The sequence below is a fragment of the Amphibalanus amphitrite genome, unplaced genomic scaffold (assembly GCF_019059575.1).
Source record: "Amphibalanus amphitrite isolate SeventyFive unplaced genomic scaffold, NRLGWU_Aamphi_draft 001729F_arrow, whole genome shotgun sequence".
Taxonomy (NCBI): domain Eukaryota; kingdom Metazoa; phylum Arthropoda; class Thecostraca; order Balanomorpha; family Balanidae; genus Amphibalanus; species Amphibalanus amphitrite.
In genome coordinates, this window is record NW_024883222.1 from 67501 (window position 1) to 95320 (window position 27820).

The 27820-nt window shown below is 51.4% G+C and overlaps 1 pseudogene; it reads right to left on the reverse strand.

The window, feature by feature from the left end:
• LOC122374873 overlaps positions 1-27820 on the reverse strand; it is a 42483-nt pseudogene that overhangs the window by 200 nt on the left and 14463 nt on the right.

Consider the following 27820-nt stretch of genomic DNA (forward strand, 5'->3'; position numbering starts at 1 on the left):
CCGACGACATATTGCCTCCACAGTCCTAGAGTAATACCTTCTGATGATTAAATTAAAAAACAACCTCCCTACCGCCGCGCACCACAGCATGAGTTGACCACTCGGGGAAAGTACGTCAGAGGAGCGGCCGCGCCGCCCCTGCCAGCCGGTTCGGGCGGAGCTCCGGGGCCGGCCGGCGGGCGGCGCGGCGCGGCGCTCGTCTTTCTTTGGTGTGGGTGAGGCCGGGCGGCGGCGGCCCGCGCCCCGGTCGGTATCACAGACGAAGGACGCGTTGGCCGCCCTCATCGCCGACGGCTGCCGCCCTTCCGGCTCTTGGAGAAGAGGTGGCGCAGCTTCTGCAGGTTCGTCTTGGTGATCTGCCGCGGACGGAACGGGGGGTCAGCTGGGCGCAGTATCGGGACGGGTGATAGGACAGTGGCTACGCGTGCAGCGAACGGTATGAGTGAGGTCAGCTGGGTGTCCAGTGCCGTTGGTAGAAGAAAGGGGTTGGCAGACAACGGGAATGACACAGTTTTATCTTCAGCCAGCCGCGTAAGACAGACAGCGCAACATGAGCTCATCAGCTGCTAGAAGATATAATTCAGGACAGGTCCTTATAGTCATCCTAAGCCAGAACCAGATGCTTGGTGCGGTCACCCTCTGAAGACGAGCCATTACATCCCAGTTTCGGGCGGGGGATAGGGTGAGTCGCAGTGTCCCTGCACGGGTGAGAAGTACCGACTACCGAGTGAAGGGGAGGGGAGCTCGTGCTGTGCTCTTGCTGAGCGGGCTGAGCAATGAACATGAATCCACCGTTTCTTGCCCTGGGGAGGTGTGGGTGACCGTTGAACCATAGTTACCTGTTCGTCGGGTCGGATGCGCAGCGCGGCCAGGTACGACTGTTCGGCCTCCTCCAGCTTCCCGTTCACGTGCAGCATGGCGCCCAGGTTCATATGACTGGTGGCCTCCTGTGGAGAGACACGGCGACACCCTCGGTCATTATATGCACCATCGAGGCCTCACCACTGACTTACGGGGGACGGCGACCATCTGTGATCGACCAGAACGAGCTGACTGAACAAATCGGGCACCAAATTTAGACGGTCAATGCAATGTATAACACATTGAGCTGGTCACGAACAGGACATCGGACGTACGATAAAGCCCGTAAACATGAAGGGCATTTAGACACCCTGACAGGACTCGCGTGACAAAACACGAGCTCGGCACACGCGGACTATAATCCGAGCTGATAGTTCTAGATGGCGCTGGGTACGCGGCAGCCCGGCCGGACGTCGGCCCGCGCCAGGACAGTTTGTTGTAACTACTGGGGTCTGGGAGCGGGTGGCGGACCGCGGGACGAGCTAACGTTGAGCTGGAGCCGGACGTATCTCAGGACTCAGCCCTCATCAGGGTACCGGAGATCAGGGAGTTAGTTATTGACCGCGAGGCGATCCTCGTATTGGGGCGGAGCCGGACGGACATGACTATTGGACAGTTGGTACGGGGGTCGGGGAGAGGACCGCGGGGCGTCTCTCACATTGGGCCGGAGCCGGACGGCGATCCGGTAGTAGTGTTCGGCCTCCTCGTTGCGCGCCGCCTGGCGGAGAATGTTGGCAGCGTTGAACACCATCTCGTACTCGTGCGGCGCTAGTTCGGCCGCCCGCCGGTAGATGTCAGCAGCCTCCTGCGGCCGGTCAGCGTCGGCCAGGAACTGACCTGTCGGCGAACAGTGGAGAAACGGTCAGCCCCGATAGGCGAGAACCTCAAACATATAATTGCTATTCGATGATCCGGATAACACATGTCACTTGGAAGTCAGCTGCAACGGTCACTTTATGCCTTGGCCCTCCGCCCTTATGGGTGCTCCGTCCGTGCGGGTGTCCGGTAAGCACGGGACAGCAGAAGACGACATAAGCCCTTTTCGCCGAACCCTAAACTCTGAGGAATCGGAGACGGATCACTTACTAAGCACAACGGACAATTTCTGGAGACGATGAGCGGCTAGTGACGTCACGTCACTCCTGGTGGGAACTGACCCGGAGATACCCTCCCCCCGCCCCCCGCCCCCTGCACGGCTCACCGTACTAATTATAGGGGAGGGCCACAGCCGGCCCGCCCGCCCGCCATTGTATTCAGATGATACGGCTGTTTTACATCACATCTACAATCAACATGACACGTTTATTATGTGGTTAAATGCAGTATACGGAGGCAGTAGCATGGCCCATGGTCAGGGGCCCGGGAACGATTTTCAAGTTGGGGGGGGGGGGGGGCGAGCCTAAAATGCCTGACATGATGCATATGAAACAGTGGCGTAGCTAGGAGTCTAAGGGGACACGTACCCCCCCCCCCATCGGGTTCAAACTTCAAAGGGACCCTAGGGTCCGAGGGGCCCTGCGGCGCCATTTGACCGCTGAGAGTTAACGATGGCCATATTTCTACTCAGAAGGGCCCCATGGGGCTCGTTAGAGCACCTCATGGACCCTAAATAGCCACACTAAGATCTCCATAAGGGCCCCACGCCGGCTTCTGAGGGCCTTTTGCAGACTTCGGGCCCCTCGGAGGGCCCCTCGGTGGTCTCCAAAGGCCCGTTACTGGCCTCTGAGAGTTCTTACCGGCCTATGAGGGGCCAGTTCTAGGGGCATTTCCTGCCTGTGATGGTCACACACTTATTTTTCTGCGGGCCCCATAACGGCAACTGTGGGGGCCCTCATCGGCGCCTATGAGGGCCCACACCGGTGCCTCTGAGCGTTTCACACCCCCAACTCCGAGTGCCTACACCAGTGCCTATTAAAGCCCTATATCGGCGGCTCTGAGGACCCAACCAACACCTGCGCATCTAAAGGCCACCCACTGGTGACTTGAGGGCCCCACACCGGTGACTCTGAGCCCTGAGGGCCCCACCGGCGTCTGACAGTTATACCATGCCGGTCTCCAAGGACCCCACAGGACTTCTTCTGCCGGCCTAAGGGCCCCTTGCCGATCACTGAGAACCCCCTGCCGCCTTGTAGAGGGTTCGCGTCAGCAGCTCAAAAGACCCCACACCCGTCTGTAACGGCTCAACACCAGCGTCTATGAGGGCCCACAGCAACGCCTGTAAGGACCCTCACCGGCGCCTCTGAGAGAATCACACTAGCACCTCAGCGCCCACACCGGCACCTGCATAGTGCATGGCGGCCCCACACCATGATCAGTGCCTCTAAAGGCCCCTTACCGGCGGCTCTGAGGGCCCTTACGCCGGTGATTCTGAGGATGCTACCGATAACTGAAGGCACCACATAAGCCCTTAGTGTCGCTGAGCTTTAATCCCATACCGGCCCTCCGAGGGCGCCACGTCAGTGCACTCATTGCCCCACATCCCTCCATCTCACCCGGAGCGGGTAAACTGTGTTATACCTATAGCAACGATTTTACCACCGTTGTACGTTATGTATTTCTCAAAGCTGACTCAAGCTGGTACAGTATAAAATCTGGCCTGCCAAACTTATGGCCAAGGTCAGGCCCAAATCAAAGCGGGATGACAATAGCAGATGTTGTCAAATCGACATTGTATCAGCAGAAACCATTCAGATGGCAAGGAAAATGCCGTGTGTTGATGTTTAGATGCATAAAAGAAACAAGAAGGAAAGAAGTCCGGAAAAGGGAGGAAAGATCTTTTCTCGCTGCCTCAATGTTGAGGGGGCGCCGCCCCCTCAGCTCCCAAGTTGGGGGGGGGGGGGGCAAGCGCCCCCCGCTGCCCCCCCCCTGTTCCCGGGTCTATGCCCATGGGGTCGGCTACCGGGCATGACCCCTGGATAAGATGTCATAAATCGCTGAGGACTGACGAGAGAACGATTGTTATAGCTGAGGATGACGCTTCTGACGAAAGATGGATCAGAAACGTCAGAAATTTTCGACCACATAGGTACACGCGTTTTGCCCACCGCTCCCTGGAGAGACTCCTATCTCATATCTCGTAGGGGAAGTTGGGGCAATGCCGGAGTTGGGGCAAAGCCGAAATTCGAGATATTTCTAAAACCGTACGACATGGATGCCACGTCTCAGTGATGCTCTGAAGCTTAAGTGACTACAATTATCGCATGTTTGTTACGAGTTGTCATTTGGAATACTTCGGCTGTGAGGGCGCCAAAAGCGTTTTCAAGGTACGTTTCCCTTGTACTACATGCGCCTTTGAAGCTGCATTTCTTACTCATTATGCTACCGTTTGTCTGGCCAATTCGGTCAAGTAATCTTCAGCATGTCTTTGCATAAGTGTGCTGCCTATTTGAAATTTATACAGCACGTTTAAAAGTTATGGGCCTGCAAATGAAAGTATGGCTGGCTGGGGTAATGCCGAAAACGTGCAATTACGCACGTTAAAGCACGCTACGTGGACTTTACTGCTATAGAATAGCAACGCGTATTTTCAGTCAAACAAATTACACTTTCAGCCGGCACAACGGCCTGTTACCTATAAGGAATGATTTACCTAGCATTTTTTTTATTATATCACACAATTATAACTTCCAGTGTGCACCAAGCGTCCTCAAGCTCTTAAAACGCGTGTCAGCTTTGATGAATTTTGGATAAAGTTTGAGATAAATATGGCAAAACATCAATGTCTGCATTCCTCGTAGATCATTTATCCCATTTTCGGCTTTCCCGCAGTCCGGGGCAACGCCGAAAAAGTCAGTTCTTTGATATTTTTAGTTTTTGCGCTTAACGGTATACAAATTCATCAAATGCGCCTGGTATGTTTGAAAGACAAAAGACTGGCCTCTCGAATGACGCCAACAAGAATAGCTTATGTTGTCTACCTTGCGTGCTACGGGCGTCAGAAAAAAAGTATTCGGCGTTCCCCCAACTTCCCCTATCTTTCAATCTCGTGTTTACTGGAAATGTCACCTTGCAGGCTGCAGCTCCCTCCAAGGCAATGTCGCCTTCCTCATCTCTGGAAATGCCACCCCTCCTACCCTCCCCGGTCTGGCAGAGTCCCCCACTGTCACCCTCATCTTCACTAGAGACGTCCCCCCGCCACTCTCCTCCGCTCTGGAACGGTTTCTCGCTGTCGATCAGCGTCGCGCGGAGAGCATTGATGGTCAGCAGTCAGTGTCAGGCCGCTCTGACCCTACAACTGACCCGGCTGGTCCGCCGATCTCTCGGTTCCACCGTCCACTCGTCATACAACGTCCACTTGTCGTCGACCGTCCACTCGTTGTCCACCATCTCTCTGCTCCAATGGTGATGCCTATCACTTGTCGTCCACCATCTCTCTGCTCCAATGGTGATGCCTAACCACTTGCATGACCGACATTGCTCACTTTTTGACACTTGCCGTAGTGTTAGAATAATATCAAAGGACCGGCTGATTGGTAGAAGCCTGCAGCAGCTGCTTGCGCTCACCACAGCCGGGACGCTGCGTCACGGTAGATAGCGACGTCATGTCACGTTGACGGACTTCGGCACGTCACACGTCACCCGTTGGTGATGTCACGTCACTGTCGATGACGTCAGTCTCGGCGTCACCGCTTAAATACATCAGCACTCTGCACGGTGGCGGCGGGCCATTCCTCTCCCTCCGGTGGGGACAGTTTCGGAGCGGCCGGCGCGACGGGGCCCACCCAGGAGCGCCGTGTCGCCCTCACAGCCCGCGAGCAGCGTTCAGCGCCGAGCGCGCCGAGCAGTCACGTGGCACCATTGTTGTCGCTCGTCCCAAGACAGCAGCACAGACGGGAGACGGGCAGGACACGACGGAGGGTTCAACCTACTATATAAATAGATGGCCCTCTGACCTTATGAAGCGCAGTTTGTGTTTACATTTATCCCGGTACAGCAACTATCTACCAGCTACCCATCGTTTAAATTGCTCCAATGAACGTTTAGGTATTGTGTGCAACACTGCTTTAAGGTGACGTTTATTTTTATAAATTTAGCCCGAATGCTTGAATGGACGGATTGACAGAGCCGGTGCCCAAGCTAAGCAGAACTTGTTACGTAGACTCCGACCCATACCACCCGATCGCGCCATTCCGGGTAACGGGAGAATTTAGATGCTTAAGTTTAACGTGCCATTCAAAGCCGGGCACGGAATGTCCCACTCAACTGACTTCACCTGGCTGCGGCCACTCCCACCAACCGTAGACCATCCCCGCCAGGAGTCTCAAATATCGGGCGCCGGAGCGACTCGAACTCGAGATCTCACTACCGGGAGTTCACGGTGCTCTACCAACTGAGCTACGGGACTGCCAAGTGGTACGTTAAATAGACGTTAAAATGGTGCAGCTCACCCTATTAAATTGGTACGTTTATCTTTTATTTGGCTGTTTTCCTGATGTTCAAACATTGCACCATGCTCATACGACATGTGCAATTGAGCGAAAACGTCCACACATTACTTTAGCTTTCACCAGTTCACCGAATCGGTGCGCATTGCCAAACAGTTTGCCGCAATGGAGTAAACTGCCATCGCGAGTTTCGCATACCGGTACTAAGGCGATACTTATGCGAATCCAGTATCATCTTATGTTACCCATCGCCACCACACCATCTGAACTCCAACCACCCTCTCTCCCGGCGGTCGGTGGCAGCCTGTCCACCGGTCGGCGGTCGGTGACAGCCTGTCCACCGGTCGGCGGTCGGTGGCAGCCTGTCCACTGGCCGGCGGTCGGCAGCGTCAGCCATTTGCCACCAATTAACAACACGGACGGATAAACCAGTTGGCGACACGTCCCACCGACATCGGCGTGTTTTCCCGAGCGGCGACAGGTCCGCTGCCGACCGGAGCCGGTCGACCGGCCGCAAATGAAGCGCCCACGCACCCCCTCCCGTCTCACGGCGACTTTACCTGCTTCATTATTTACGGCTTCCCGGCGTAACGCATATGTCGCCCATCCAAACGAGGCGCAATTTCGGGAGACGGGACGGGCGAATGACAGGTACCGTGTTCGTAAGTGATTCGGGACATGCTTGAGCTGCTGTTCTGGTGACACGGCTTCCCTGGCCGCCCTGCTGAGAACTAACTACCACGTTTACGGCGGCACGGGACAGGTCGCTCCCGGTTTCTACAAGCTGCTGCGTTTGAGGTCTGTCTTCATTTACCGAAACCGGTCAAATGCCGGTCTTATTGGTGCCGGGAGCGACATTGGTGTTTTTCTTCTTTTCATCCTAGCACGCTTTACAATTATATGCGTGCGATAGGGAACATTATATTAAAGTTTGTTTTCATTCAAATCTTTTCATTTTAATGAGACTTTGGCATACGTTGGGCCAGGCTCGGTGTCCGATAAATTGTCGATAGTTTATGTAGGGTCTTCATTTATAGGCACAGTCTAAGATGAGTATCTAAAAGGTGTAAATTATTTTAGGGACTGCGAAAAAATGTCCATAAAATACGAATAGGTAGGTTATAATAGCCGTTTTCACGACAGCCATCTGGGCATCTGGTACACATTTGGTCAAATTAGGTGCACAATTGGTCAAATTAGGTTCAATCTGTTTCTTAAAGGTTATCTGTATGGGATGCAAAGATGCTTATAGGCCTCATTTTTGTCAAATTATCAGACATTATATTCGATTAACCCTCGCATGTGTGCGGCGTTTTCCAGCTTCTAATGTGTAGGGGGGGGGGGGTCGGTTGGACCCCCCCTTGCCGTTTGGCCCCTGATCGAGCTAGAGCTTCGCGGAAAAAACGAGCGTGTTGCACGTGACGAGAGGAAGCCGATGATACCTAATTTTAAGGTCTTAGGTCATTGGTTGACCTTCCAGGTCAGGTCAATGACCCAAAGTCGGGAAAATCGGGACCTGTTAGAAAGTCGTAAAGTGTGGCTGCTAAGGGGTTTTTCGGGGTGCTGATCACGAATATCGTGTTAGTTTTGATCACAGATGATGTCTTGAAGCATTTAGACCAGGTCGGGTCAGGTCAGGTCAGGTCAACCAGTAGGCGTCGTGACGGGTATTCGTAGTACGTGTCAACCGCCTCTGACAGCTTCGTAACATGTTACGAAGTCACCAAAACTACTTCGTAAATGTTCAAATGGTTGCTAAATTCGAATTCAGCTCCAAAAACTAGCCTAGAAACATGTAAAACTCGAAAAAGTGACCCGAGGTCACCCGAGGTCACCAAAGGTCAATGACCTGACCTGACCTTCAGGTGACCTTGACACACACGGGAGTAACATCAAATCACATGTTTGAACGTTTGAAACCACGAAAAGCTTGCAAACACGCGGCTAGTGCGAGCCGACATACGCGAAATCGCGATTCCGGCCAAACATGGTCTCGGAAAAGAGGTCACAGGTCAAAGGTCATTTGGGTCAGGGTCATGAAATTTTCAGGGTAGGTGTAAAATTGATCAATACGAGGGTACTGAAAGTTTCGTCGCGATCGGCCGCTTTTTACGCGAGTTATTCGCGAAAAACCATGGGGGGGGGTCCATCCGACCCCCCCCCCCTACACATGCGAGGGTTAAAACACTGAAATAAGTTCATGACGTGAAGATCTTTGATCTACAAGAGATTATGTGCAGAGTTGGTCAAATTAGGTGCAATCGCCAGACAGCCCGTCGTGAAAACGGCTCTTAACAATAAAAAATTCATATGATAACTTCGTCTCTCAATAGCATTTCGCGCTGATTATCTCAGTGGGTTAGCAGATTTTGGAAGCGCTGACCTTTCGACTGGCCCAGAAAAGCAGTGTTTTTGAGAGTGTTGAAACCGCTGCTGGCAAACGTTTATTGAGTCTTTTAGGAGTCACGGCATCACGTAAACGCAAGATCCGATCCGTGCGGAGTCGGAGCTGTCTCAACTCTCGGCTGAGTTCTCGTGCGGTGTCTGTGGTGACAGCGGCGGACACGGGACACCCGGTGGGCGGGACGGCCGGGCCAGACGACCCGCCCGCCGCTGCGCTCGTCATTACCGTCCGAGCTGTCCCAGGCCGGCGGCACGACTTTCCTCACGGATGTGGCCGCCGCTCAGCGATGGTAAACACATACAGCTGGACAGACGCCCAGTGCACCGCCCGTCACGAATCGGACGGAGCGATGAAATTAGATACGTGGAGGTAGAATGCATTTTTGCGGTTAGGCTTTCGCTTAGGATATTTATGAGGTTTGCGAGTGCACTGTATTGTTCCTTTACCGATTTTAGAATGTCGTGCAGTTGTACCATGTCTTGAAGACTGAAGCAAACAAACACCATCGTATCAAACTGTGATTTATTCTGATAAATTTAAAAACACTGACTTCCCCATTAATGTCGATTAAACGATTTACACAGGATTGATCATTTAGCGGAACAAATATGTAAAATTACAAGAGGCTCTGTCCCTCGTTTTATCCTTTCTTTGGTAGATCGAGCAGCGCGTCATCTCGCTGAACACTGCATTCTGCTTAGTGCTAATAAGTGCTAAGTGCCAGGATAAATGCTGACAAAATATGCTAGAAAGAAACTAAGAAATATGAAAAACTATGTGTTTTATTTCCTGCACCTAGTGCAAAAGTAAACACTTTTATTGTCATTTTTTTCATTTAGTTAGGTATACTATATGCAAATAAGGCAGGTTCATATTTTCGTTAATGTCAAATATTTACAGGAGAAAATTGATCCCAATGTCTTTCTTAACGAATGATCGGATAAACACCTAATCGAAAAGAAATAAAGAGACAATGGGTCCAATTGGTTGCACTTTCCTCCCTGACGATAGTCAACTATAAGAACACATGTGTATGTAATGACGCATGCAATCGGCGCCCTGTCCACAAGATCAGCCAGCATCTGCGGATAAATTATCACTGCAATTCAGCTGTTTCACGGACCTCCCGAAACTGACCGTAGGCCGCCAGTTACTGACCTCTTGCCGGAGCATCTTACAATATTTTCGATTGGACTCAAAATCAAACTATTCCCATGCCGTCCGCATCCTACAAAGCCAAGACAAAAAAAATGCTGCCTGTATATTGTGTCTAAAGATGGACGATATCGACCTCTAAAGTGGAGCAACTCCATGCCAGAACGTGGCGTTAGGCACTTTTGGGCTTACAGCAGCTTTGTTTCCAAAATAGACATGTTTTTGGCTAGTCGGTTCAGAGCATCCAATCCTTACTTTGCATAGAATGTTATTGCAGTGGTATTATGTGTAAACGGTCGTGTTCAGGGCATCTCGTGAAGTCGAACGAGTGTGGTACCGTGGCTCATAATGCCCAACACTTTCATTTACGACGGGTGTCGGACCGTCTACGCTATTTGTATTGTACCTTAGATTGTAAATATATATACTTGGCAAATAATATGCAGAACTATAAGCAGATTCTAGCGCAGCTGTTGTCTTTTGATCACTCGCTGAAAACGCTCATCTAAAACAGAAATATTCCCATAGCTTCGACAAAATCTGGTTTGGAATAATCAACGAGCGTAACATTTTCAAGCAAACAGGTGTATGCCACGACTTTGAGCCATGCCGTATTGACTCCGACCCGGAGTCGGAGTTGGTAAGATTTTGGCGACTCCGACTCCGACTCCGCCTTCGACTCCGACTGTTCTACAGACCGTAAGCCCAAATAAGGTATCTTTTTTCGAAGATAGTGGTAAAGAGTGGACTGATATTCTACAGGTAACCCTAATTTGTCGTTAAGTTATACAAAGTGTGCAGGTATAAATTGGTGACCTATGTTGACCACGCCATGGCAACCAGCCGCTTGACGACTGGGTGCACGGCCATGCTCCGTTTCGGCCGCGACTGAGCTCGACAGTAAGGTTATCTGTTGCTCTTGGTGGCTTCACTCGCTGATACAATTGCGTATTGTTCACTCTTAGCTGCTTACAGATGAGCTGCGGGAGCTCTTCATAAAGAACCATACCGAACCCTCGGTCACGAAGTTCGGAACTGAGCTCGATTTACCTTGCCTTCTTATTAGCGGCTTGAGATGAAAACGGAAAGGGAATGACTATTCGCTGACCTATAGGTTGTCGCAGGCTGACGATTGACTTGACTCGGGTCGTGACCGGTCATCGATACCACACGGTCTTCAAGATTAACAGCTAAAAGAAGTTTTATACATGATTGTTGGGCGTAATAAGAGTTGGACGTATAAATAGTAGGTGCTTTTTAACGAAATATACCTAAATGTTCCGTCAATTCTAGGGGCATAACAGAGAGCCAACAAGCCGTTGACTGTTGAGGCATCCGAATTCCGAAAAAGTCCCAGATGTAAGGACTTTTTCGGACTTTCCGCTGCCGTCCCAATGGCACGTGCCTTGTTGTAAGCACCATTTTCAGCGATAGAAGCGTCCAGTGGATGACATCACCTGCACGCCTTGAGGTGTGCAATGGCATCACTTGACGATAGAAATTGCGACGGAACTGCATGTGTACTAAATCCTAAGTGGCCGATAGCCTAAAAAGGGTTTCCGTACGAGCCAACTTCTCACGCTGGTGGTAATACCCCACCGGTATTGGAAGGTGACACTGCACATGTATCAGTGCACAATGCTGACATGCAATGCTCCTTCGGTAGCGAAATCAAAGTGCATATGCATGTTTCACGCCTTTGTGGCGTGCGGGAGACATCGGGTGTAAAAGGCTGTCACCGAACGGGAATAAACAACACCGGGGAGCGGTCCTCGGCATGACGGATCGCATCCGGCTGATGGTGGCGCGCTGAGCCGGGCTGATCCCGGCGGACGGCGGAGCTCCCGGGAGCAGGGGGTGGCGCGTGGAGCCGGGCTGATCCCGGCGGCTGCGGACGGCGGACGGCGGAGCTCCGAGAGGAGGGGGCGGCGCACCGACACTCGGCCTCCCTTCCCGGCCCATATATCACCGGCGGCCGGCGGCGGTGTCGGGCCGGCCGCGGCGCCGGCGCCCATTGGCCGCGGCCAGAGGCGTGGGCTGCAGCGGCGCCCCTGCAACATGGCAGCGCCGGCCGGCCGCCGCCATTTTACGGCCATGGACCGGCGCCGCTGCTTCGGCCGCCGCCGCGCCGCATTGAGTCAGCGGCTGCCGCGCCGGTCGGCCGCGGCGGGCGGGTCCGACGGATGGGGACGCGGGTCGCGGCGGCGGCGGCGGCCGGTGCAGACGGCTCGTCACAGCGCCGCCGGTGCAGGGTGAAGGTCGCGCACGCCGCCCCGCCGCGTGTGGGCCCGTGTCGCCGGCCGGACATGGGTGCTGACAGGTGCCTGTCGGCCGGCCCGCCGCCGACCAGACAGAGCCCCCTCCCCTCCCCACTGCTACTGCGAGCCAGGGAGGGCTCGGCATCGGGGCGGATTGGGCGAGTGATCCCTCCGCGGCGGCATATTGTCGGGAGCCCAGACGGCTCGGCGCTGGGCGAAAGGTGACGGTTCACCGGAAAGTGAGCAGGCATGTCACCCGAGCAGACAGCTGCTGCTGAATTCAGCCGGTTCTCGGAATTCAGACACTATACAGTCCGAGTTTTCCTAGAACCCAATGCAATTAATATGGGAAATGGGAGATCCAACATAATCTTCGTACCATGCAACGCTGCTTTGCAGTGCCTACAGACCATGCTCAACAAGTTTTATCCAAAGTTACATCACCTATTGCATTTTTATGGCAAATGCAACATAAACGATCAGGACGAGATGCTGTACTTATAAACCGCAGTCTGACCAGATAAGTCATAGTTCAAGATAACTTGGAGTCAGGGTCGGAATGTTTTCGGACCGTATGGCCTCATCAGTGAGACCTGGGTTCTGGACAGTAGCAGCTTGTATTGACAATAATTTGATTACCTAAGTGGAAGTGGTAAGCAGGTAGGTATGCTTAATGTTAATTTAAGAAGAATTTGAAGCAAACGAATACTACAAAACTCTTGATATTAAAGCTGGACTAAGATGAATAACAACGATGGTACGTCGCATAAAAATGTATTGGAAAATCACGGCTATGGTCGTTTAAATACAATATGAGTAAAAAAGGCATTGTAGCAGTAAGATATTGGCAGCAATTGGGAAAATGGTGCCAAATAGACTCCCAAAGACAAAAGAAATTGTAGGATTTCGTTGTGTAGTTGTGTAATTCCTCCGACAGCAAAAAAGAGCAAATTTTATGAGGTATAAAACCGAAAGTTTCTACTTGAACTGGCTCGTTCATCAATGAAAGGCACGCAACGGTGCATTGATGGATGCGCTCAAGTTAACGTCTAACATGCATAAGTGATCAGTTTACACCAAGGTTATACGCGCGGCTACCTCTGTAGTTGTCACACCAGCGCCAAATTTGCCGCTGATGGCCTCATCACTGGCGCACGTGTGACATGGCTCTGCACGCGCTGAGTTGTCATGCAACTAGCATGCACTTTGCTTTGAGCTTAATATAATTCAGTTGTCATGCTCTGAAACCGAAGTCCAATATATTAACATGCACAGCTTGCAATGATGATTGAAGGCAATAAAAACAACCAGCATCTGTTGGTGATAATTATTTATGCAGAAGTACAAATGTAGGTATGTACCAGCCTGCATAAAACAAAAACAGCGTATGCTAAAATAGCATCATGAACAGCCCCATAAGCGCCGTATTTATCAGTCGTTCAGCGGCCCGTGCCATAACTGAGCCGATTCCCGAGAACACGGCCTGCCCTGAGCGCCGGCAGGTGTTCGATGATGGACGGCGGCGACAGGACGCACGGCCCCGCATGCATCAGCATCAGGGCGGACAGACGGACAGACAGACGGACGGACGGACAGACGACAGACAGACGGACGGACGAACGGACGGACGGACGGACGGACGGGCGGGCGGGCGGACGGGCGGACGGACGGACGGACGGACGGACGGACGGACGGACGGACGGACGGACGAACGCGACGGCGACAGAGTGCACGGACGGCCGCGGCAGGAAGCACGGCGGTGACAGAACACACTGCCCCGCATACATCAGTGGACAGACGGACGGATCGCACCTCTGACCAGACGCCGTCCGGTGGGAGGGGGGGGGGGGTCAGCTACTGGTAACAGTAGCTGCCGAGAGTGAAACGAGAGTGGACACCGGAAGCGGACCGAGAGCGGACGACAACGAACCGATAGCGGACCGACATTGGACCGAGCGTGGACCGACAGCGGACCGAACGTGGACTGAGAGCCGACTGACAGTGGACCGAGAGTGGACCAAAGTGGACCTAAAGTGGACTAATAGTGGACAGACTGCAGACTGAGAGTGAACAGACAACGAACGGACAGCGAGTGGACAATCAGAAGACAGCGGTCAGAGCCGGCAGCGGGTCTGGGTCACCACAGAGGTCACCGTCTGACCGCGGTCCTCCGTGAGAACCCGGCAGGGTCTGACCGATAATTTGGGCGGCTCGACTGAGGCCGAGCCGATCAGCGGCCGAAAATGACAGCCGGACGCAGTGCCGCTCCCACGGCGCTCCTGGCTCCGTGGGTTTTAGTGGCGCCGGGCCTGAGTATCAAAGGGCACGGAGTGGCACGGCACACGGCCGCTGGGCCGAGCACTCTGTCGATCGACGAGCAAAACCCGGGCATGAAAGGCACTCCGTCAGTGGACAGGACACTCCGTCAGCGGACAGGACACTCCGTCAGTGGACAGGACACTCCGTCAGTGGACAGGGCATTCCAGCCCATGCCGACTCAGATTATTGGATGACATGATCCATTGGTCGTCCAAATGCACTAGGATGAGACCAATAAAAGGAAATGCAATGCATTTTGCCCTGCCGTTAGGCGGCACGGGCGGACATCGATAGCAGCGCCTCTATCGGTCACTAGGGAAAGCTGGGCTGTAGGCGACGAAATACCGGCTGAGTTGTCACAAGTTAAATAGGTTTATAGACATCCGTCTTGTGAAAAAGTTGAACTTTTGCTTTCAATATTTCTACAGGCAATTTTAGAAGTGCCTTCACATAGATTACAAAACCGTTTAAATTATTTTATTCACTTCAAGCCTTCCCTATTGTTCTTGATGATGCGGGAACTATTTCTAATTAGTGTTTCTAGCTTATTAAAAGAACATATTGTGCAAACGATGAAAAAAGCATAAATGGAAGATTTGAAATGCAATTTTCTGTAACAAATAATGGTAAATTATCTACACATCAAGGAAAATGTGCATGCTAACTGATAATTTAAAGTTCTTGGGGCCAGTTGGTTTCTTCTTTTCTTACGTCGCCCCAATGGCCGCGAATACACTTGTGATAACGCCTATCGCATCACATATGATGACACCTAATAAACTATGATAAAGACGATCTTTAATTGTATGTCTAGTTATCATTTGAAATGAATTCGGTACACTACTTCATCACAAATTGTTTATTCAATTCCAACCCTGGTACGGAATCGTGTCCGGTATGCTGCTTAGCCGAGCAAAATTGTTTGTAACGGTTGCAGGCTGGTTCGAGATCCATACTCGCTGTAGTGGGCTTGTAAAAGGGCCACTTATGCATGTATCCATGTAAAGCCCATGTAGCGCACTGCTGGGCGACGTATGGTAGCGCGCGATCGGCGTGTGGCGCCGGCCGAGCCGCCGTTCCGAGGGGCTTCTGTGCTGAACGGCCCGGTCGGCGTGCAGAGTGAAGTTGGTAGCTCAGAGGCAGCTGTCCCAGGGTTAACCCTCGTGTTGCTGGGGAGGGGGGAGGCGTTAAACCCCACTTTTTTCGCCGCGCTATAGCTAAAAAAGCGCCAAATTTTGCCTGTGGGGAATTGATTGAAGCTTATTGTGACGAAGTTAAAAAAAACATCGTTTGCAAATATTTTAGATATCAAGGTTTTAGTGACGTCCTTCCTGATTTCTGAGTTTTCGCCCAAAAACGGCATATGTTCAAAAAGTCATACCTGCTATGTAAGGTATAGGGGAAGTTGGGGCAATGCCGGAGTTGGGGCAAAGCCGAAATTCGAGATATTTCTAAAACCGTACGACATGGATGCCACGTCTCAGTGATGCTCTGAAGCTTAAGTGACTACAATTATCGCATGTTTGTTACGAGTCGTCATTTGGAATACTTCGGCTGTGAGGGCGCCAAAAGCGTTTTCAAGGTACGTTTCCCTTGTACTACATGCGCCTTTGAAGCTGCATTTCTTACTCATTATGCTACCGTTTGTCTGGCCAATTCGGTCAAGTAATCTTCAGCATGTCTTTGCATAAGTGTGCTGCCTATTTGAAATTTATACAGCACGTTTAAAAGTTATGGGCCTGCAAATGAAAGTATGGCTGGCTGGGGTAATGCCGAAAACGTGCAATTACGCACGTTAAAGCACGCTACGTGGACTTTACTGCTGCAGAATAGCAACGCGTATTTTTAGTCAAACAAATTACACTTTCAGCCGGCACAACGGCCTGTTACCTATAAGGAATGATTTACCTGGCATTTTCTTAATATATCACACAATTATAACTTCCAGTGTGCACCAAGCGTCTTCAAGCTCTTAACGCGTGTCAGCTTTGATGAATTTTGGATAAAGTTTGAGATAAATTGGCAAAACATCAATGTCGGCATTCCTCGTAGATCATTTATCCCATTTTCGGCTTTCCCCGCAGTCCGGGGCAACGCCGAAAAAGTCAGTTCTTTGATATTTTTAGTTTTTGCGCTTAACTTTATGCGAATTCATCAAATGCGCCTGGTATGTTTGAAAGACAAAAGACTGGCCTCTCGAATGACGCCAACAAAAATAGCTTATGTTGTCTACCTTGCGTGCTACGGGCGTCAGAAAAAAAGTATTCGGCGTTCCCCAACTTCCCCTATAAGAGCAGAGCAGACGTAGAGGCATGCCGTAACACGCCATTAGACTGCTAATACCATGAACAATGACATCGATATATTCGAGTTTTGATTAACCATCGCTCTACATTTTCTCAAATCGATCTTTTATTGACACAGCGCGTACTCGTATGATAGGATTAATGTCACCATCGTGTTCTACGCCTAAAAGTACCAATTCAAACATGTGTCATATGCTGCCAATAACAGTTTTGATTTTCGGTTCATGAGTGCTTACCTACTTACCTAAATCCGTGTAAGTGGATTATAAAGAATCACTGCGTCTTATATAGCAGCTTAGAGAGCACATTTTTGATAGGAAAATATACTTATGCCAGACCTTGCAGATGTATAGTTTCTGTAAATATGCCTTTACAATACATGCATCGCAATGATGCAGTTCCGTGAGAGGATACTTTTATGTGCAATAATGCAGTCTCCTGTGAGGATACTTTAGTATGCAACAATGCAGTCACCATAGAGGATGCTTGTACGTATTTCAGGTGTCGATCGGGGCTCGGATCTTAGGAATTCCGATTCTGTCCAATGTCCAATTCGGAATTCGGTTGGATAGTCAGGTGGCCTTGGACATAATCGGAAAACCACTTGGCACAGTAAAACCATTTGATCAAGTGTTTCACAGTAATTTGTTAATAGACAACTTAACTACGGTAATAACAAGGCACAAGCAGTTTTAGACCATCAAAAAGACTTCAAAATAAATTGGCAACGTTTCATTCTCGTTTCTGACACAAGCACTATTATTTCCATATCCAGCTTTCGAACAGTTTTCGAAGAAAACCATGCTTTGGACAGATTTCGGACTGAAAGGAGCCAGAATTTTGGACAACGGACAAACATTGGACAAGAACCTTATATCCGAAACTTGCGCTAGTAGTATGCATTAGTGCAGTCTTTTGTAAGGATGCCTCTACAAGCAATGACGCAGTCTCCTGTAAAGATACTTGTGTATGTATGCATTGGTGCAGTCTCTTGAGGGGATACCTTTGTATGCATAGATGCAGTCCTTACTCAGGATACCTTTATGTTCATTGGTGCAGTCTCCAGCAGGGCTTCTTTCACATGCAACAATGCAGTTTCCGATCCATTTTCGCGTTCTATCGCCATTTGTTCTTAACGGTTTCCAAAAGTCGTGAATTTTCAAATGATTCCATACTCTCAAAAAGAAGCAACTACGTGTTTTTTGCAACGTTTTGAAAGATAAAATAGCTCCTCAATGCCTACATACACCAGCAATCCAGTGCGTTATATTGTGTTGTTAGTTGTCACTTGAGTTGTCTTGCTACTGTTATGATACATACGGCATCCAATAGACTTTTGGACGCAAAATCACGATTCCTTTTTCATCTCATTTGCAATACCCATGTTTGTGCAATGGGTGTTTGAATTTAGAGTAGGTACAACCACTACTGTTGGAAGCTCCAGATTGTGTTCACATCTCACACCCGACCGCTTTCAATTAACTTCAGTGACGAATTATCCGCTTTTCGCATGGGGAACAGCTTAGAGCTAAACTCGGCTGAATCTCGAACTGGATTAACCCGCGCCCCACTGGGGTCTGCGTGTAACACTGGGGGGGGGGGGGGGCTATTCATAGCCCCCCCTCCTAACTCTGAAACTACTGGGCCGATCGTCAAAATTCAAACGGCGTCTGATAGCCCCGGAAAAACTGTCGAGCGAAACCTAATTTCATTCACCTCGAGGTCACCGATGACGTCACAGGTCAGGTCAAAGTAAAAATTATCAGCATTTTGGCTTGTTCACGTTTTGGGCTCTGGCCGCCGTCTTACAAGTCAGATCAGGCTCATGTTTTGTTCACACACTCGTGAACAGATGTTCTAGATACCCTGAGGGTACCAAACTTGTATTTTGATTTTCAGGTCAAGGTCAGGTCATCACAGGTCACGAAAATATTATATCATGCGTCGGTCACGTGACACATGTTTTATGGTCCATTTAGGCCAAAGATTTCGAATTTGATGTCGTCTGTGTCATTCGAGGTCATTTTGAGTCGAATTTAGCTTAGGTCAGGTAGGTCACTTTCAGGTCAAAAAAGGTCAAATTTTAAAGTTTGAATTTTTCAACAGAAAAGGTGTCTATTGGATGCAGTTTGAGCCCGGGAATACGATGGTGCTATTTAGGTTGGCGTACGATGTCAAATACGTGCTCAAAAATTGATTTGAAAAATTAATAATTGTGAATTTTTTGCAATAATGCGTATAACTTGGCCAATTTTGAAGATATTTAGCTAAAACTTGCTAGAGTTAGTCATAATAACGCGTTCTATCACATATATTCCGGTTTTTTCGAAAAGTCAAAAACTTCTTGAAAAAATGTAAAAATGTAAATTTTGAATTTTATTATATAAAATTTTCAAAAATTTCAAAATTTCGAAAATCCGAGATAGCAGTTTGATAGCGCAGTCTATTTGGAGCCCTCTCACGCAAAGAAATTGGATCTAGCTTAAAAACTGAGCCCTTGGGAGCGATTGCCGTGGTTCAATGTTTTGCGTCGAAATCGGCCGAACATGACGTCACTCTGACGTCATTTCCGGCCGACCTATGGTAGCTACGAAGTTCAAATTTTGACACAAGGTGTCAAATTGATGCGGCCGAAGGTAATGAAAGTTTAGCGTCGATACGTCAAGCGGTTTGGAAGTTATTGCAGAAAAACGGGAGGGGGGCTATAAATAGCCCCCCCCCCCAGTGGGGCGCGGGTTAAACCAGCAGCTCAGAGCACCAGCGTGAAATGCAGTCTCGTCCGTTTGAGAAAGACATAGCTGGTGTCACCTGCATATGAGCGCTGTCGAGCGCCGTGACTCTTCAATCAATACGCCTCCGTTCCAGCTGACCGAAAACTCATAAAATATACATGTCCCCTTCAGAATCAATTGCGCCGTTGCATAGAGTCTCAATCGCTACACTCTGCACAGAGCGTGACAATGTAGCTGTTTGTTAGCCATTTCCCGGCCATTTTATATCACCCGTTCAAACCACACCATTATCTGCAGTCAATCCCTATATCTGATCCGACCTCTTAGACACCCGTATCATCCCTCCATGACCCTTTCAGTGCGCCCAGAGCGGCCCGCCTGTCCCCACACCCCGGCCAGCCCCCGCGGACGTACCGTAGTGCTGATAGACGGCCGGGTCGGTAGGAGACAGCGCCAGCGCCTTGACGAACCAGCTCTGCGCCTCGTGCACGCGGCCCTGGCGGCCACACGGAACGGACGTCATCAGTCATTGCGGCGCCGCCGGCCGCCAGCGGCCGAGGGGGAGGGGGAGGGCGGGGAGGGGGAGGGTGAGGTTGAGGTGTCAGCAGCAATGGTTGGGAACGAGAGTAATTGAGGGGGGGGGGGGGTCGCAGATCCGTTATAATAGCATGCAAGCAGCACATAGCACGCTCTTCGTAGCTGTTTGGGTGTTTGGCAACCCCGTCCACACAAAAATAAATAATACATGTAATTTTGACGGACCCACCCACATAAGACACCAGACTGCAAGGGGAGGGGAACAGTGAACAGGAGTCGGAGACAACTGACAGTAGCTTATGGAGTCAGACATATAAGACACAGTGACGCGGAGACAGCAGACAACAGACGGCGACGGGGAAGTAGGACGACGGTCAACAGACCGCATGGAGTATATTACAGCGCGACGGGAAACATAGGGCGTATGTTTCCGGAACATGGTACCGTCCGAGGTCGTGGGACAAGTCCTGATGTCGTCAAAGTCACCGTGGTGTCGGTCTAACTACTCCGAAGACGGAGTCGGACGGCTATCACCTCACCATCAAATGTCAGTGCGAGCGAACGGTGACACGAGTGTTGGCCGACGGCGACCGACGGCGGTACTTTTGGAGGGTTAGGCAGTAATGGAGCAGGTTATGTGGATGAGTACTAATTGCTGTGTGCTACCACGACGGCAAGGAATGAACAGGGGCGGAAATCGGAGGATAAAAAGACAGGTATCAGAGGATACTGACAGGGTCCGTCCGTCTTTTATCATGTCGGATTTCGGGAAAATGCCCATCATCAATATTGTTTTACGAGTAATGGTACTGCTGTCTTTGTATCAGCTTAAAATAGATGTTTACGCAAGTTAACAAATATTGATGTTGGTTCAATGCTTTATAAAATATGATATGGATTGATCTAACGCACGGAACGATCAACTAATCGACTCTTTGAGCTGTCATGTGTCTACTATTGACAGACTGCTACTGTTTGTGTCTACCCGCGCCACCACCGTCCGTGGGTGCCCACAACTCAGCGATCAGCGCTGGTCCACACACTAGCGACCAGCGCTGGTCCAGCTTCAGCGACCAGCGCCGACCAGACGGGTGCAGCGGCGCGCCCGTGTCGGCGGCGTCACGGACGACACGGGAATCCGCCATCGACCAGCGCCGCCACAGCCACCACCAAATGGCGTCCGCCGTGTCAGCGGGCCGGCGACAACATAATCTGACAGTGATTTATTTCTGCCGCCGCCGCCAAACCGCCGGGCACTGAGACTGGCCGGCGGTGGGGCAGACAGAGCGGCGCAAACGGGTGGTGGGGAGAAGGAACGGCGCAAACGGCGGGGGGGGAGGGAGAGATACTCAAACGGCGGGGGGAGAGAGGGAGATACTCAAACGGTGGCGTGAGAGACGGAGCGGCGCCAACGGGTAGTGGGGAGAAGAAACGGCGCAAACGGTGGGGAGAGAGGAAGAGATACTCAAACGGCGGGGGGGGAGGGAGATGCTCAAACGGCAGGGGAGACGGAGCGGCGCCGACAGTGATGAAAAAACGGAGTGACGCAAACAGTGGAATGTGAGATCGGAAAAAGACCTGGCTAGACGGCAGTAGTCTTATGGCTGTGATTTGTTTGCATTGTAATGCAAGCAGTTATTTAGCATAATCAAATCGCAGTTAGCAATACCAACGCTAGAAATTATTCAGGATAATTAAACTGCATTTAGCAATACTATTCATCGCTTAAACTGCTGCTTTATTTCGCACAATTTAAAAGCAGTGATGAGTTCAAACCGGATAGCTGCTAATGCTTTGTTGGTAATACTGCTCAATAATGCATGTAATAACAGTATCACACAGCAATTTATGCAACTAAGCCGCTCATGACCTATCCAGGATCAAAGGTTGCATTGGCAGGTTGTTCGCTTCGTGACCTTGCAGAGCTCATGATTATGATGACTACCGAATTCGGAACGAACAGCTACTTTATTTTTTTGCCATGTCATTCACACCAGCTTTTCGAGACGACGGTGTTTGAAAATCCCGGCAGAGTTCTGCGAAATCGCTGCATCCGCCGGCGCCGGGCAGCTCATGAAAAGCATGTTTCCGCGGCGCGGGTACAGCACCGTAACTCAGAGGTGTCACCGGCACAGCGATGGAGACACCGGCCGCATATTGAAGCGGCCGACGGACCGCGCGCCGGGCGGACACCTGAGAGAGCTGAGCGCGGCGGCACGACGGCAGAAGACGGACGGCGGGCGGCCGCGCGGCACGGCAGGGTAGCTAAGGCACAACGGCGGACGGCGGGGGGCCACGGAACGGCAGGGTAGGGTAGTTAAGGCACAACGGGACGGCGCGGTGTTGGACGCGATATTCACCATGTGGGACGCCGTTCGGCAAGATGTTCATCACTCACCAGATAGATATTGGGACATTCAGAACACTGGGGGACACTAGTGGACACTTGGGATCACTCAGGTCACTCAGAGATGCTCGGGAGATTCGGGACACCCGACGATACGCACTCGGGACACTTTGGGATATTCAAAACACCAGGATTATATCTCAGAAGCGCTCAGGGACACTCACCACCTTTGCCAGCAGCTTTCCGTAGGTGAGATGGGCGGGCACGTGGTCCGGCTTGGCCCTCAGCGCCGCCTGGTACCAGCTCTCGGCCTCAGACAGGTTTCCCAGCTTGAAGAACGCCTCGCCGAGCATGTTGTACAGGCTCTGGGGACGGAGCGCGTGGGTCAGAGGGACGGCCAATCGGTGACATGGGTCGGACGGATCCCCTGGGGTTATGTGGTCACAGCTGGGTGGTAGTTCTCCAAGAAAAGCTGGCGATATTGCCTCTCAGAATGCTCAGTACCGGGAACAGCTCTCAATAACGACCGTGCAAATTTTGCATTTGGAGGAGACCCTAACGATGTTCATTAGACACGAAATAAATCGGTTCGATGTGGTGTGTTTTATAGTCTCACAGGTCGGCCAGAAAATTTCCAAACTGAGATCACCGTCCATGTCAGCGGTTTTATGAGAAACCAATAACGACACTAAGACAATGCAAGTAAACAGCAAAGGCAAGAAAATGACGAAACATTCATATTGATGAGGTAAGACTGCCAATGTGACAGTAGAACCACAACATGAGACAATCGGTTGCTGCCTTATTACGTAAACGATGGAATAGAATCGGGTGAACCGTTACAGCTGCGGCGGAGATTCTACCACCCACCTTCGAATGCACGGGAATGACACCTCACCAGCCCCCAACCCCCATTGCTCATCTCCAACATATCTGTTGCCCCTATACCACGCTAACCGAGGTCCGCTGTACCCTCCCCTGTGGACCGTCATCCCCGTGGACTGAGATCCGCTGTAACCACTGCCCTGTAGACCGACCTCGTCGACCGAAAGTCCGCTGTGGACCGACAGCCCCGCTGTAGACGGACATCCCCCTATGGACCGACATCCCCCTGTGGACCGACATCCTCCGCTGTGGACCCACCTGCGGCTGATAGTGCGGCGGCATCCGCTCGATGGCCTCCTGGTAGACGGCGATCGCCTCCTGGAAGCTGCCGTCGTCCGCGTACAGCCGACCCAGGTTGAACAGAGCCGATATTTTAGTGGCCTCGTGTGTGCGCGGGTCCTTGAGGCCGGCGCCGTCCAGCGTGGAACAGTGCCGGTAGACGGCGGCGGCCGCCTCCTTCTGACCGGACAGACCCAGCGCCAGGCCCTTGTTGAGGTGCGCCATCGCCATCCGGGGACGGTACTGGATCGCCTTGTCGTACGACTGGAGCGCCTTGTCGTACAGCTTCTGCTCCTGGTACAGAATTCCTCTGCAACACGGCAACCGGAGATGTGAAGGATTCCAATGATTGACATATGTTTTGACACAATAAAGAAGGTGTAGAGGATTTATCGCTAAGACCCAGCGGATAGGGGATGTGTGGATAATGGATATCTCTTTGCGATATATTCTGAACATATCTAAATCAAATGAAACGAGAATTTGGAGAGAGAGAGAGAGAGAGAGAGAGAGAGAGAGAGAGAGAGAGAGAGAGAGAGAGAGAGAGAGAGAGAGAGAGAGAGAGAGAGAGAGAGAGAGAGAGAGAGAGAGAGAGAGAGAGAGAGAGAGAGAAAGAGAGAGAGAAAAAAACTGAAATTCAATTGTAGCAAACAAGTAATGATCCGTGAGGTAGACGACATCTCTATGTATGCGGTGGCAATCTTGTTCTTGAGTCATCGTCATTTGAAGGCTATAAGAAGTAAACAATGAACCTACCCATAAGCGATGGAAGGAAGATGAATTGAAACATCCCATATCTACCCTCGGCGGTGTCATTGACTGTCCTCTTACAGAGACTGACCACTGACCAGTCCCTCTGTGCCTATATCGGGCCGTAGCGTTGGCAAAGAGGGCCTGCACGGCCTGGCTGCGCCCAGTTCGACAGGGACCAACAAGAGACCAATCGTCCACCGCTGCACCGTGCCGACAAGACGGCCGGCGACACGCGACAACGCTTCACCGAATTGCACCCTTTCCTTGTACGTGTAATTAGTATGCTGTTTTTGCTCGATTTGTGCCCGCAACTGCAGTTCGACACGATAAAAACTAATTGATGTCCCTAGTATGGATGGAGCACAGAAGCGGAGCTCCGTTTCAATAATAAAGTTTGGTGACTGCGTTCCAACGAATTCAGCACAGGATATGGCAGTGGCATCGGCAAAACCGTTTTCACCAGGACACATCTGATGTCTAGATAGAATGATACAATTGATGAATGGGTAAGGGACATTCTGTGAAACTACATTCAGTACTCCCACTCCCCAGAAATTCACCGAGAACGAGGCGAGCAGTGGACGGTGACGTTTAAGCGTTCCCCACACTTTAGACACTCACAGGTTGTAGTGGACGTCGGCCATGTTGGAGCGGTACGAGAGCGCCATCTTGTAGGCCCTCTCGGCCTCCTCCTTCATCCCGTTGGAGCTCAGGATGTTGGCCAGGTTGCCGTACGCTGAAAACGTCACCGACCAAACAGTCAGGTGGCCGGAGACAAAAGAATCCAAAGTTTCTTAATTCGGAGCATGCCAATGTCAGTGGCTCGATTTGATTCGCGTGACTGATCACGAATCGGCCCTTTTTACAGTGCAATACATTACGGCACTAAATGTCAACCGGGGCTGATATCTAAATATAAAAACTGGCTAATGGTATAATAATTGTAATACAATGACAGAACCCTAAACTGAACGACTTTTTCCTGTCCAAGGACCAGAGTCCAGACGATTTATCAGTGAAAAAGGAAGGAGCATCACAGTGAAGTTATCAGCATGTTTGAAAAAAGATGAAGTGCGGTCTCTACGAACCGCCTCGACACGTCGTCGAGGAAACACGAAACCGCTGCCGGTGTCGCGTGTCTGCGCATCATTTGGCCATGTTGGGGTCCCTCCACTGGGTACCGCCCCCTCGCAGGGCGGAGAGGCCCCTTACCTGACCGGGTACAACTACTCAGGTCAACGGCCTGCTGCTGGGCCCGGCGACATTCCCGTCACCAGCCTCAGCATTGTCAGCGGGTATGTTCATTGTACATTTGTACAAGTCCTCCAACCTCCCCAGCTAATGCTACACTGGATGTAGAAGTAAATAATGCGGCCCCGTGCATCGGCAATGGGCTTAGCACTATTATAAAATAAAAATAAAGGCACGCTACTCCGAAAACACGGGAAGTTATTTAGGCCCTCAGTGGTGATCCTATTCTGAGCTTCAACGTTACCGTTTAGATTGACACTATTATGCACACACATCTCTGTCTAGCCAAGCGTTTCTAGGCTGTCACGCTGACCAACCTTTGGGCGGGTTGACGGCGATGCCGGACCTGTAGAGGCGCTCCTCGGTCCTCCAGTCGAGGTTCCTCAGGTAGGTGCGGCCGGCCATGGCCAGCAGAAGAGCCACAGCCGCCACGCCGGCGGCCGCCCGGCCGCGCCGCCGCAGCCGCGTCCGCAGCGCGCCGAACCCTGCCGCCACCAGTAGGCAGTAGCCCATCGACGGGATGTACAGCACCCGCTCCGCCACCACGAAGCCGACGTAGAAGAACAGGTTGGAGGCGGGCAGGAAGGGGATGACTAGCAGCGCGGCGCCCAGGATCACGGCGTCCAGCTGGCTGAAGCCGGACTCGGCCGAGGCCGCGGAGGACTCGGACTCGGCGTCCGAGCAGCCGGCCGCGTCCTGCGCGCGCAGGTAGGAGCGCACCCGCTCCACATAGTAGGCGCGCCGGTCGGTGTGCATTTGTCGCAGCACGGCGGCCGCCAGCGCAGCGGCGCCGGCGTACAGCGCCAGGGTGAGCAGGTTCCGCGGGTCGGAGAGGGACGTCAGCAGCGGGATGGCGTCCATCGACCAGTCGAAGCTCAGCGTGCTGGGACAGAGCAGCAGGCCCAGGCTGACGGCCGGCAGGTGAAGGAAGGTGAGCGTGCGCACCAGCAGCGAGTCGCTGTCGGCCGCCGGGTTATCGGACGGAGAGAACTCGGGCGGCCGAGAGCCCATCACCAGGAGCCGGACCGAGAGCAGGACGGCCGACATGGCCACCAGCAGCGCGGGACCCTCCAGCACGCGACGGTACCGCTGTAACGACACGGGGCGGCAGCCGGTCAGATCGGAGGACACAGGCACCTCGCGGGAGGGGAGGCGGCTGGTCAGGAAGGGGAGGGGGTGGACAGTCAGACCGGGGAAGGCGGCTGGTAAGATGGTGGAGGGGAGGAGCCCAGTCAGATCGGGTGGAGGGGAGGCGGCTGGTCAGATCGGATGGAAGCTCCAGCGTACGAGGGGGTATCGAAAAGTTCTGATCATCACCATGAATTAGATGTGATAGAATTTTGAATTTTTTACATGATGTTCATTACTCCTTTACAAGTCACCACACACGACCGCAAACTTATTGCATCGTTTCTTGAGCTGCCTCAGGCGGCCATTGTAGGACCTTCGCATTGTCCCGTAAATCACTGCTCCACGTCATCAATGACGTCATTTCTGTCCTTAAATCACCAGCCATACTGTGGATTCTTCATCTCCCGTAACAATCAAGAGTCAGCTAATACCCGGTCATGTGAATTTCTTAGATGCGGTAGGATTTAATGTCCACATCATGTTGTTTCTTCAATCGCAGCTCAGGACGAATGGGCGGGGCGCTGTCGGTGCGGATAAAGCATCTTTCTTGGGCTTTTTTGCGGCGATTCTGCTTGAGGCCATCTCGCAACTTCTTCAAAAGTGTGCAGTAGTGCTTGCTTATCATTAGCCGACCATCATCAAGACAGTCGGTAATGACTATCCTACGCCAGATCCAGAACACTGATAGCATTGACCTTCCATATCGGCTTCTGCATCTTCACCTTTTAAGAAGGACAGATGTGCCGTGCTTAAACTTCTTGATCATCTTTTTGTCTCTGGATCATGCACATAGACCCAGCATTCGTCACAAGTCATCAAATGATCGAAGATGTCTTCAATTTCTTAAAAAAGGCCTAGTTTTCATTTCGAAAGGCCAAGACGCATTTTTCTCTTGAACAAAGTAGACACACGAACTTCTAAGCGGGCTGCCTCTTTTATCGTCTGTAGTTCTTCGCTGATAATATTTTCAGGCACTGCCAGCATTGAGACCTTTCTGTTGCACAATCATCTGAAAGGTCACACAACGATCTGTAAGGATGAGGTCCTCCACTTCCATCACAGTCACCACCTTGTCAGTCACTGGTAGTCACTCACGTCTTGACTCCCCTGCAAGGGTCATGCAACCAAGTTGAAAATTATTTCTTCATTTTCGGTAAGTGCATGAGATGGGCTTTCCTCGCCATAAACTAATTTCACGTTCTTGATGTAATTTCTCAG